The sequence below is a fragment of the Oryx dammah genome, unplaced genomic scaffold (assembly GCF_014754425.2).
Source record: "Oryx dammah isolate SB20612 unplaced genomic scaffold, SCBI_Odam_1.1 HiC_scaffold_5, whole genome shotgun sequence".
Classification (NCBI taxonomy): Eukaryota; Metazoa; Chordata; class Mammalia; order Artiodactyla; family Bovidae; genus Oryx; species Oryx dammah.
The window spans coordinates 14,891,571-14,900,590 of NW_024070189.1; positions in this window are offsets into that span (position 1 = coordinate 14,891,571).

Consider the following 9,020-nt stretch of genomic DNA (forward strand, 5'->3'; position numbering starts at 1 on the left):
CATCTTCACCAAATATGGAGAGAAAACACTGCCCAATCCACCTTCCTCTACTGGACTACACAGGTGTACCTCTCCCTTCCTTCTCTCTACAATCTACAGGAGAGGAATCTGCTAATCAACAAAATAACTAGTACCAAGCTTAAGAAAGCTGGAATCTAACCTGTCTGCATGTGGGGAGACAACAAACACGAATAGCCCACTGCTCACAGAAAAATGAGAAACAGGGAGGAAAAAAATACTATGATTGCTTTATAAAGACATTCTATGGCATAACAAATTGAAGACAGCATTCACGATTTTTTAAAAATCAAACTTACATACCTACTACACAGGGAAATACAAGTAAATGTTAGAAAACATGACCTTCATGTCCCCAATAAGATTAAGAATACATGAACTATAAAAGGTGAAATGGGTTGAATTATAAATTCGATGGAAGTTTACTTGGTTAAAAGGGGGAGGTAATATCATAAGGAGACCAAAAGATGTAATATCGTAACTTTAACCTATGTTGATGCTGCAGAAAATAAAATTAGAAATACTAAGGTAGCTGCACAAAGAGGTACGTATGATCATTTTTAACACAGTATTTTTTATTGGCTCCTCCCTTAGTGAACCTATTAACATAGGAAACAGGAAGCAACTTTAATATTCATCAGTGGCGAATAGTTTAAATAAATTTTACTGTATCCAAACTGTGGAAAAGTATGCAACTATCAAAAATGATGAATAGGTTTTAATTTTACAACATTAAAATTTATCTAAAAATTGAAGAAATATAAAATTGTATATAATATGATGTCATTGAAAAATATGTACAGAGAGAATGAAAGCAGAGGAAAGAGAACAATCCAAAATGATATGCCCCCCCCCAAAGCTTAACATTTGTTCAACCAGGTTATACAGATTACACATTTTTCTTGTTTTCACTTTTCTCAAAATGATCTGAAAAAAGTAACATTGCATTAAATTTTTTCTTAGTTAAGGAAGATGGTTTAAACTTTTGGGTTATACTTACATGATCTTCCATTATTAAACCAAGAAATAATGAAAATGAAAGAATTAAGTATACAATTTCAATAAATTAGAAGGTAAAGCAAACCTAAAGAACAAAAAGAGGGACTTCCCTGGTTGTCAGTGGGTAAGACTCCACACTCCTAATGCAGGCGGCACCGTTCCATCCCCGGTGGGGAAACTAGATCCCTTCTGCGTGCATGCTGCAGCTAAGAGTCTACATGCTGCAACTAAGAAGCCTGAATGCTGTAACTAACCATCCTGCATGCCTCATTAAGACCCGATGCAGCCAAAATAAATAGAATATTTTTTGAAAAGAACAAAAAAGAAGTATAAAGTATAAAAATAAAGTATAAAGTATAAAAACATATCTTAATAAATTCAAAAATAGAAAAATAAAATAAAAAATAAATCCATGAACAAATCCTTTGGATAAAAATAGGCTTTAGGAAAAGTTAAGAATGAGTAAGAAGCCAAATGAACAGATACAGAGAGATATTTTTTCCCCATTGTTAAAATACATACATTCAATTTTATGAAAAATAAACTTGAAGTGTGAATAAAAATGATACACTTGAAAAACATACCAACTTCCAAAATTCAATCAAGAAGATAGAGGCAACCTCAACAGATTGATGATTATGAAAAGAATTTAAGACTTTGTCAAAGATCATTTCCAGAATATGGTTCCAGGTCCCTTTTATTTTTATGTACAAATGATAGAAAAATGTCCAAGGAATTGATGATTTTTCAAACTACCAGTGATTGCTTCCACAAACTTCTGGACAACATTTTAAGAAACCAGTTTGCCCCTTACTCCCATATTAGGCAAAATTAGAAAACAGATAGACCTAAGAAAAATTTAAACACATATTTGAAAAAGATTCATATACGTAAAATTCCAGCAGAGACAAACGAAGGATACTCACCCCTGTAGGAAAGTTCTGAGGTGGCTCATTACGCCAGCCCTCTTCTCGGGGCTGTTTTTCTCTCTCCCTACAGAACAAGCCTCTTGAGAGTCACCACAGCCCCACAGACTCAGTGTGGACAGACCTCAAACGGTTTTAGCTCCTGTTGAACATCAATGGATTTGAATTGCTAGAAGGCCAGAGGGCTGAATTCAATGACCAGAAGCACCTGGGTCTCAGCTTCTTTCTGAGAAATGCTTCCATCACTGTATGTTAAACACACAAAGAAAACTAGAGGTGGGCTAAAGGGTTCAGTGGAAGAAGATTTACTTCTGATTGGAAGGATGAGGAATCAGGAAAGAGATGGTGGCTTCTGAGTTGGTATTTCAAAGATAGAGTTCGGACTTGTTTGACTTATCACACCTGGGGAGGAACGTAACAGTCAAGGAAGAACAAGGATCCAGGTCCTGTCAATCACAAGATATTGTCCAATGTAGGATGCCAGATGAGATAAACGCCACTCAGTTAAGTCTGAACTTTAGATAGCAAATAATTTTTAGAATGTGCATGGTAAGTTGTTCCAGTTGTGCCCAACTCTTTGAGACCCTATGGACTGTAGTCTGCCAGGCCCTTCTGTCCATGGGATTCTCTAGGCAAGAATACTGGAGTGGGGTACCATGCCCTCCTCCAGGGGGTCTTCCCCACCCAGGGATGGAACCCACGTCTCTTGCTGCTCTGGCGTTACAGGCAGCTTCTTCACTGCTGAGCAACTGGGGAAGCCCAGGTTTTAGTATAAGTATGCCCAAAACGTGCAACCTTGGGTAGAAACCACCGCAGAGCTAGGAATGGAATACCAGAAAGTTCAGTAGGAATGCCTTTGACTTGCTCTTTGGACAGTCAGAGCATGATTTTGTTTTGCCTTTCCTCCATTCCTTAGCCCTCAACTCACAACAATTCAGAGAGATACACTGGAAGTGCCATTCAAGCACATAACTTCGGGCTAAGAAAAGGGAAGGCCTCCAGAGGACCTTCAGAAGGCTGTACTAGAGAAGCACGTGTGTAGCGAGCCCAGCTCCGGTCACCACCAGGACACAGTGTGCACCAAGCTCTCAGAGCTGGCGACTGCCCACTGGGCCAGGCCAGCTAGCAGAGAGCCAGGCTGAAGGCAGAGAACCCAGGCGCTTGGCAACGGCAGTCGCTTTTCCTGGACGTATCACTGAACTGTGAGTTTTAAAAGGGAAAGAGAGCTAACCATTATGGTATTTGGGATTTCCACAAAACTGTGTCCAAAGACGGCTGTGATAAATATTTCACAAGAATAGGTAATTCTAAAAACAACCACAGTCGAGCATAGTGGTTTAAAAAATGGGGTCTGAAGTCACAGTTGGGTGTTAATCCCGACCCCACCCACTGTGAGTCAAATGACCTTGGACAGAGTGTAAGTCACCTCTGCAGACTCAGTTTCTTCTGTAAAATGGGGAAAATTGCAAGTTTATTAAATGAGATAATATTTTTAAATGTACCTAGCTCATGGGCTTCCCAGGTGGCTCAGTGGGTAAAGAATCCACCTGTGACACAGAAGTTTGTGGGTTCCCTGGGCCAGGAAGATCCCTTGGAGAAGGGACTGGCTCCCCACTCCAGCACTCTTGCCTGGAGAATCCCATGGACAGAGGAGCCTGGTGGGCTACAGTCCATGGGGTCGCAAAGAGTCACACAACTGAAGTGAGTGAGCACACGCACACGCACACTTAGCTCATAGAAGTTGCTTAGTAAGGGGTAATCTCTATAATATTCCAGATATGTGCTAAGTAACCAAAGGCAAAAGAAATGACAAGAAAAGTTAGAACTGTTGCTCTTCTCAGTATTTCCTTAGACCCCTGAGAGAGCTCAGGAATCATGTGGTCCAGAATCAAAGGGCCATCATCTAGGACCCATTCCAGCATCCCGAGGCATCCGATGTCTCTAGAGTGCTCGGAGTGTTCTCAGGTTCTCGTTGTTAGGAGAGGAAACCAGAGTTACCCACAGAGCAGGGAAGGGTGGGGAAATACACTCCAGTCCCTGAGTGACTTCAAAATAGAAGAATTTTCAAAAGCAGGGAATTTCTGAGATTCCAAGAAGATATTTGAGAACGTTCTTCCCCCAGAGGGAAGAAACTAGGTCATGTGCTCTTAACCCAGTGAGGTTTAGGGTCACAGTGGAGAGGGAGAGAGAAGATAGTTGGCCTTAATTAGCTCCCAAAAAAGCCCAGGACTCCTGGGATTAATCCAAAAGCAAGCAGAACTTCTAGTGGAGAGATCCAAACTCCCAAATTGTAAGTACCAGTTTCAGTAGGTTGAAACCAAATCTAGGACAGCTTCTGAACAATTACCATTTTAACTAGCATTTCCATGCTATAAGGACTAAATTTACCCTTACCACAACTCCTGTTTATAGAAAAGGCTCAGTCGCCACCAGAAAGTACGCTCTGTGAAGGGACGGACTGTGTCTACCCTTTTCACTGCATATGCCCAAGGAATGGCAGCGTGCCTGGCACATAGTTGGTACTTAATAAATATTCATTGAACTGAATCATTCAAAGCCACACAGCGAGTTAGTGGAAGGAGCTGGGATTTGAACCCTAGTCTGACGCTCAGAACCACACTTGCCCCTGTGTCATACTGCCAGGCAAAGCACACAGGCCAGAAGCTATTGCAATGCAAGTTTCTGCCCTGGCTCTCTCCCTCCAACCTGTCTTGGGGTCCACCAAGTTTTTCTACCATCTGGGAAAACCACTTGGAAGGACACCCTGTGGAGAATCTATGAAGCAGAACATTGTGCCAGATACTGCTCGTGACCTCTCAAGTATCTTATTCTTCCCTTGCTAAAAGAACTTTGAGCTATTCTTTCACCTATGAGAACTGTTTGGTAGCTTAACTATCATGAAGATTTCATAAGTGTACATAAGTCTACTAGATGGGGTTTCCCTTAAAGCTATTGTGATACTGTTCAGTTTGAATATTAATAACATGAAATTCCACTCAGTCTTTTAATAACAGGGCCTTCCTCTGCTCTACAGTGATGTCCTCAGTGTGGATTAGAAAATATGTGTGTAAAACTACACAGAATCATGAATTGACCAAGCCCCTGACAATAGCAGAGGTTTTGCTGTCTACATATTGCCTCCCTGATAGCTCAGATGGATGAACTCTTGCCTTTGAGTTTCCCTTTTCTTTCTGTCTAGAGGTGAAACAGCTGTCCTGAGAGAACAAGGACAGAAGCCTCAAGCTAAGGCCAGTGAGACAGCAAGCTACAAGGAACCTGATCACTAGTCCCGGGCAACTATCTGGAGAGGCTGCATCCGCCTTGGCTGGTCCACTTCCTGATTTTTTGCTTTGTGAGAAAAATAAATCTCTATTTGGTTGACCTGACATTGCATGGTTTATTCAGATGCTGCTTCCAATTGCTGAGTGACAGTATTCTCAAGCAAAGCATAAAGAAGAGAACACTGCAAAAAATCTTCAGTTTTAAGACCCAAGCCTCCCTAGTCTTATCTCCTACTATGGCCTTTCATAAAGACATCCTTCCAACCCCAGCAGGCTCTTTCCCTTATTCCAAATAAGCAATGTATTTTAAGATTAATGCTGTTTTCCTAACCTGATATGTCTTTCTTCCATAATCTTTTACAGGCCTTGGAAGATTCAAAGAATTTATGTCTATCACAGTGGCCAGTGGAAGACTTGAGAAGAAAATGTCTTCTAAATATAAGCCAGATGCTTTTGCCTTAAATATCCATTTCTGGAGTAGGAAAATCAAATGCTCTGGTAAGAGACCTGATTTACTCTTGGCTTTTTTTTTTTTTAATATGAAAGTCTATCACCTTTAAAAAAATGATGAATAAGTTATGTATTTGGAATGTTAGAGTGGAAAAGCTTATTTACAACAGTGGTTATGAGAAAAATCAAACTTTTAAGAATATTTTTCCTATTCTACCATATCTGATTATACATGAAATATAAAGTTTTACATATGTAACAGAACATATAAGTAAATATGTTATGATAAAGACTTAGCACTGTGATCTAACATTCTGTGTGGTGGCCAAACCCACAAATTATTGACCAAAATATTTCGTCTCCAGAGCTACTTGTTATATAACTAGGAGAAACTAATTAAACCTCCCAGTTCACCCATCTGTCAAAGAGAAATAATATTATATTTGCCATCTGTGCAGCCTTCAGGTAAGGCAAATACTGATGAGAGGATTTTAACTAAGTATAGGGCTTTGTGTCAGCTCATGTCAAAGACTTTATCAGTATTGAAAATTCCAGAAATCAATTTTTGTATATTGATTTTATGTATTTACTCTTTAAATAAAGTATTCCAGACACAGCTAAAGTGCTAATCTCACCCCAGGCTTTCTCTCTCTTCTTTCTCCAGAGGTATCCTAAATTTGGGGGGAATCAATTCCATGTAAGACTGTATAATTTTACTACGTGCATATGCAAGAATTAATATATATTATTCTGTTTTTAAATTTAATTTGCATGTATTTTGTTTTATAAGTCTATTCATACTGATATAGGAAGATTGACACAAGTACTTTATTTTAACTGTTAGCTAGTAATAATCTACAGTTAACTTATCCATTCCCTGATTAGTGGAGAGTTAGGCTGTTCCTCATTTTTTACTATACCCAGCAATGCTTTAAAAAAGAAAGAGTCTTCTCCAACACCACAGTTCAAAAGCATCAATTCTTTGGCACTCAGCTTTCAGCAATCCCACTCCTAGGCATACCACGACAAAAGTATAATTCAAAAAAGATACATTCACTCTTATGTTCATAGATGCACTGTTCACAATAGCCAAGGCATGGAAACAACCAAAACATCTATTGACAGATGAATGGATAATGAAGATGTAGTGTATATATACAATGGGATACTACTCAGCCATAAAAAAGAATGAAATAATGCCATTTGCAGCAACATGGATGCAACTAGAGATTATCACATTAAAAGTAAAGAAAGACAGAAAGAGAAAGGCAAACCCCATATGATATCACTTATACGTGGAATGTAAAATATGTCACAAATGAAAACAGGAACAGACTCACAGACATGGGGAACAGACTTGTGGTTGTCAAGGGGGTGACAGGGTGGTGGGGTAGAAGGGAGGTAGAGGGATGGACTGGGCGTTTGGGGTTACTAGCTGCAAACTATTACATCTAGAATGAATAAACAACAAGGTCCTACTCTATATCACCAGGAACTATATTCCATTTCCTGTGATAAACCACAATGGAAAAGAGTATAAATATGTGTATAATTTCTGTATAGCACAATACTGTAAATCAACTATACTTCAATTTAAAAATAGAGAATAAAAAGGCAAAACATGGTAATATCCCACTTTACTCTTTTTACTGGCTTGTCTAATCTGTTTGGGGTCATCTCTCCTAAAGATGGGGCAACTTCTTGACTGCTCTTTGCCCAAAAGATAATCTACTTGTGAGAAGCAAACGATCTTAAAATTCATTTGTTAAGCAGATTATTGTGCACATGCAAAATATTTTCTAATGGAAACATTAAAAATAGTTAAATTCTCACACTAACTCATTAAAATCTATTTATTCCGTGATATACCAGAAACAAGTACAAAATATGTTCTTTCAACTATACCAAGCCATCACTTATAACATACTTCTATAATGGCCATTTATAAGAAGGTCACTTTTAAGACCGTCATGATGAGGGTAAGGAGTTATGCATTTGTTGGGAAGGAAAGGTGAATGACCTTGAGTGACAACAGTTTGTCTTTAAATCAGATCTTTTAACTTAAACTGTTAAACTATCTATTTTCATTTAGAATTACAATAAAAACCTTGATTCAAGATTCCGAGATTCTCAGGCTTACCTAGCCCAGTGTTACTTGCTCAGTCATATCCAACTCTTTGCAACCTCATGGACTGTACATTTGTCCATGGGATTTTCCAGGCAAGAATACTGGAGTGGGTTTCCATTCCCTTCTCCAGGGGATCTTTCTGATCCAGGGATCGAACCTAGGTCTCCTGCATTGCAGCTGGATTCTGAGCCGCCAGAGATGATTCAAATTAAGGTTTGTTATATTCTGGGACTTCATAGAACAGAAATCATAAATCCAATCAACAAGGCCTTCCTGCTTAGTGTCAGTGTTCAGAATTACCTAGTTAACTATGTGAGGTAATGGATATGTTAATTAGCTTGATGTGTTAATTAGCTTGTTATTTCACAATGTATATGTATACTGAAATATCAAGTTCAGGTCATTCTCTTTAAATACATACAATGCTTATTTGTCCATTATAACTCAATAAAGATGGAAATAAAAAAGAATCACCTAGCAACATTAAAATTCCTTCAATTTTTTTTTATCCCCCTACCCTGCAAAGATATTGATTCATAGGTCTAGGGTGAGATTGATAAATTTTCATTTTTGATAAGTATTCTCTGCTCAAAATACTGATGGGAATTGACCCCAATTCATAGAAACACTTCTGTAGATAAAGTATACACCCACAGTTGTGGTCTATACCAAATCTCTGATTTTTAGTCCTTTTACCATCAACATATAACATATTCTTTAAAGCACAGTGACCCTACTGGCATCTCAACTCTCTCCATTCAATCTTGATTAGTAAAAAAAAAAATAGGTTAAGCATCTGCTTAATTTCGATTGGCATCCTACACCAAGTTCTTGGGGCTTCACCAGTAGCTCAGTCAGTAAAGAATCTGCTGGCAGTGCAGGAGACCCAGCTTTAATCCCTGGGTCAAGATCCCCTGAAGAAAGGAAAGGCAAACCACTCCAGTATTCCTGCCTGGAAAATCCCATGGACAGAGGAGCCTGGAGGGCTACAGACTGAGGGATCACAAGAGTCGGACAAGACTTAGCGACAAAACCACCACCAAGTTCTTATTTTACATAACCTTCTGGCTATCTCTTCTGCTCTAACGTGCAGTGCTTTACTGAATAGTATCTAAATACCTAGGTCATTGCCAAAATTCAATATGCATGTTTTTGCCTTTCTTTTTTAATATTTTTATTTATAATCTAATCATTTTGTTCTACAATGAAAATCATAAA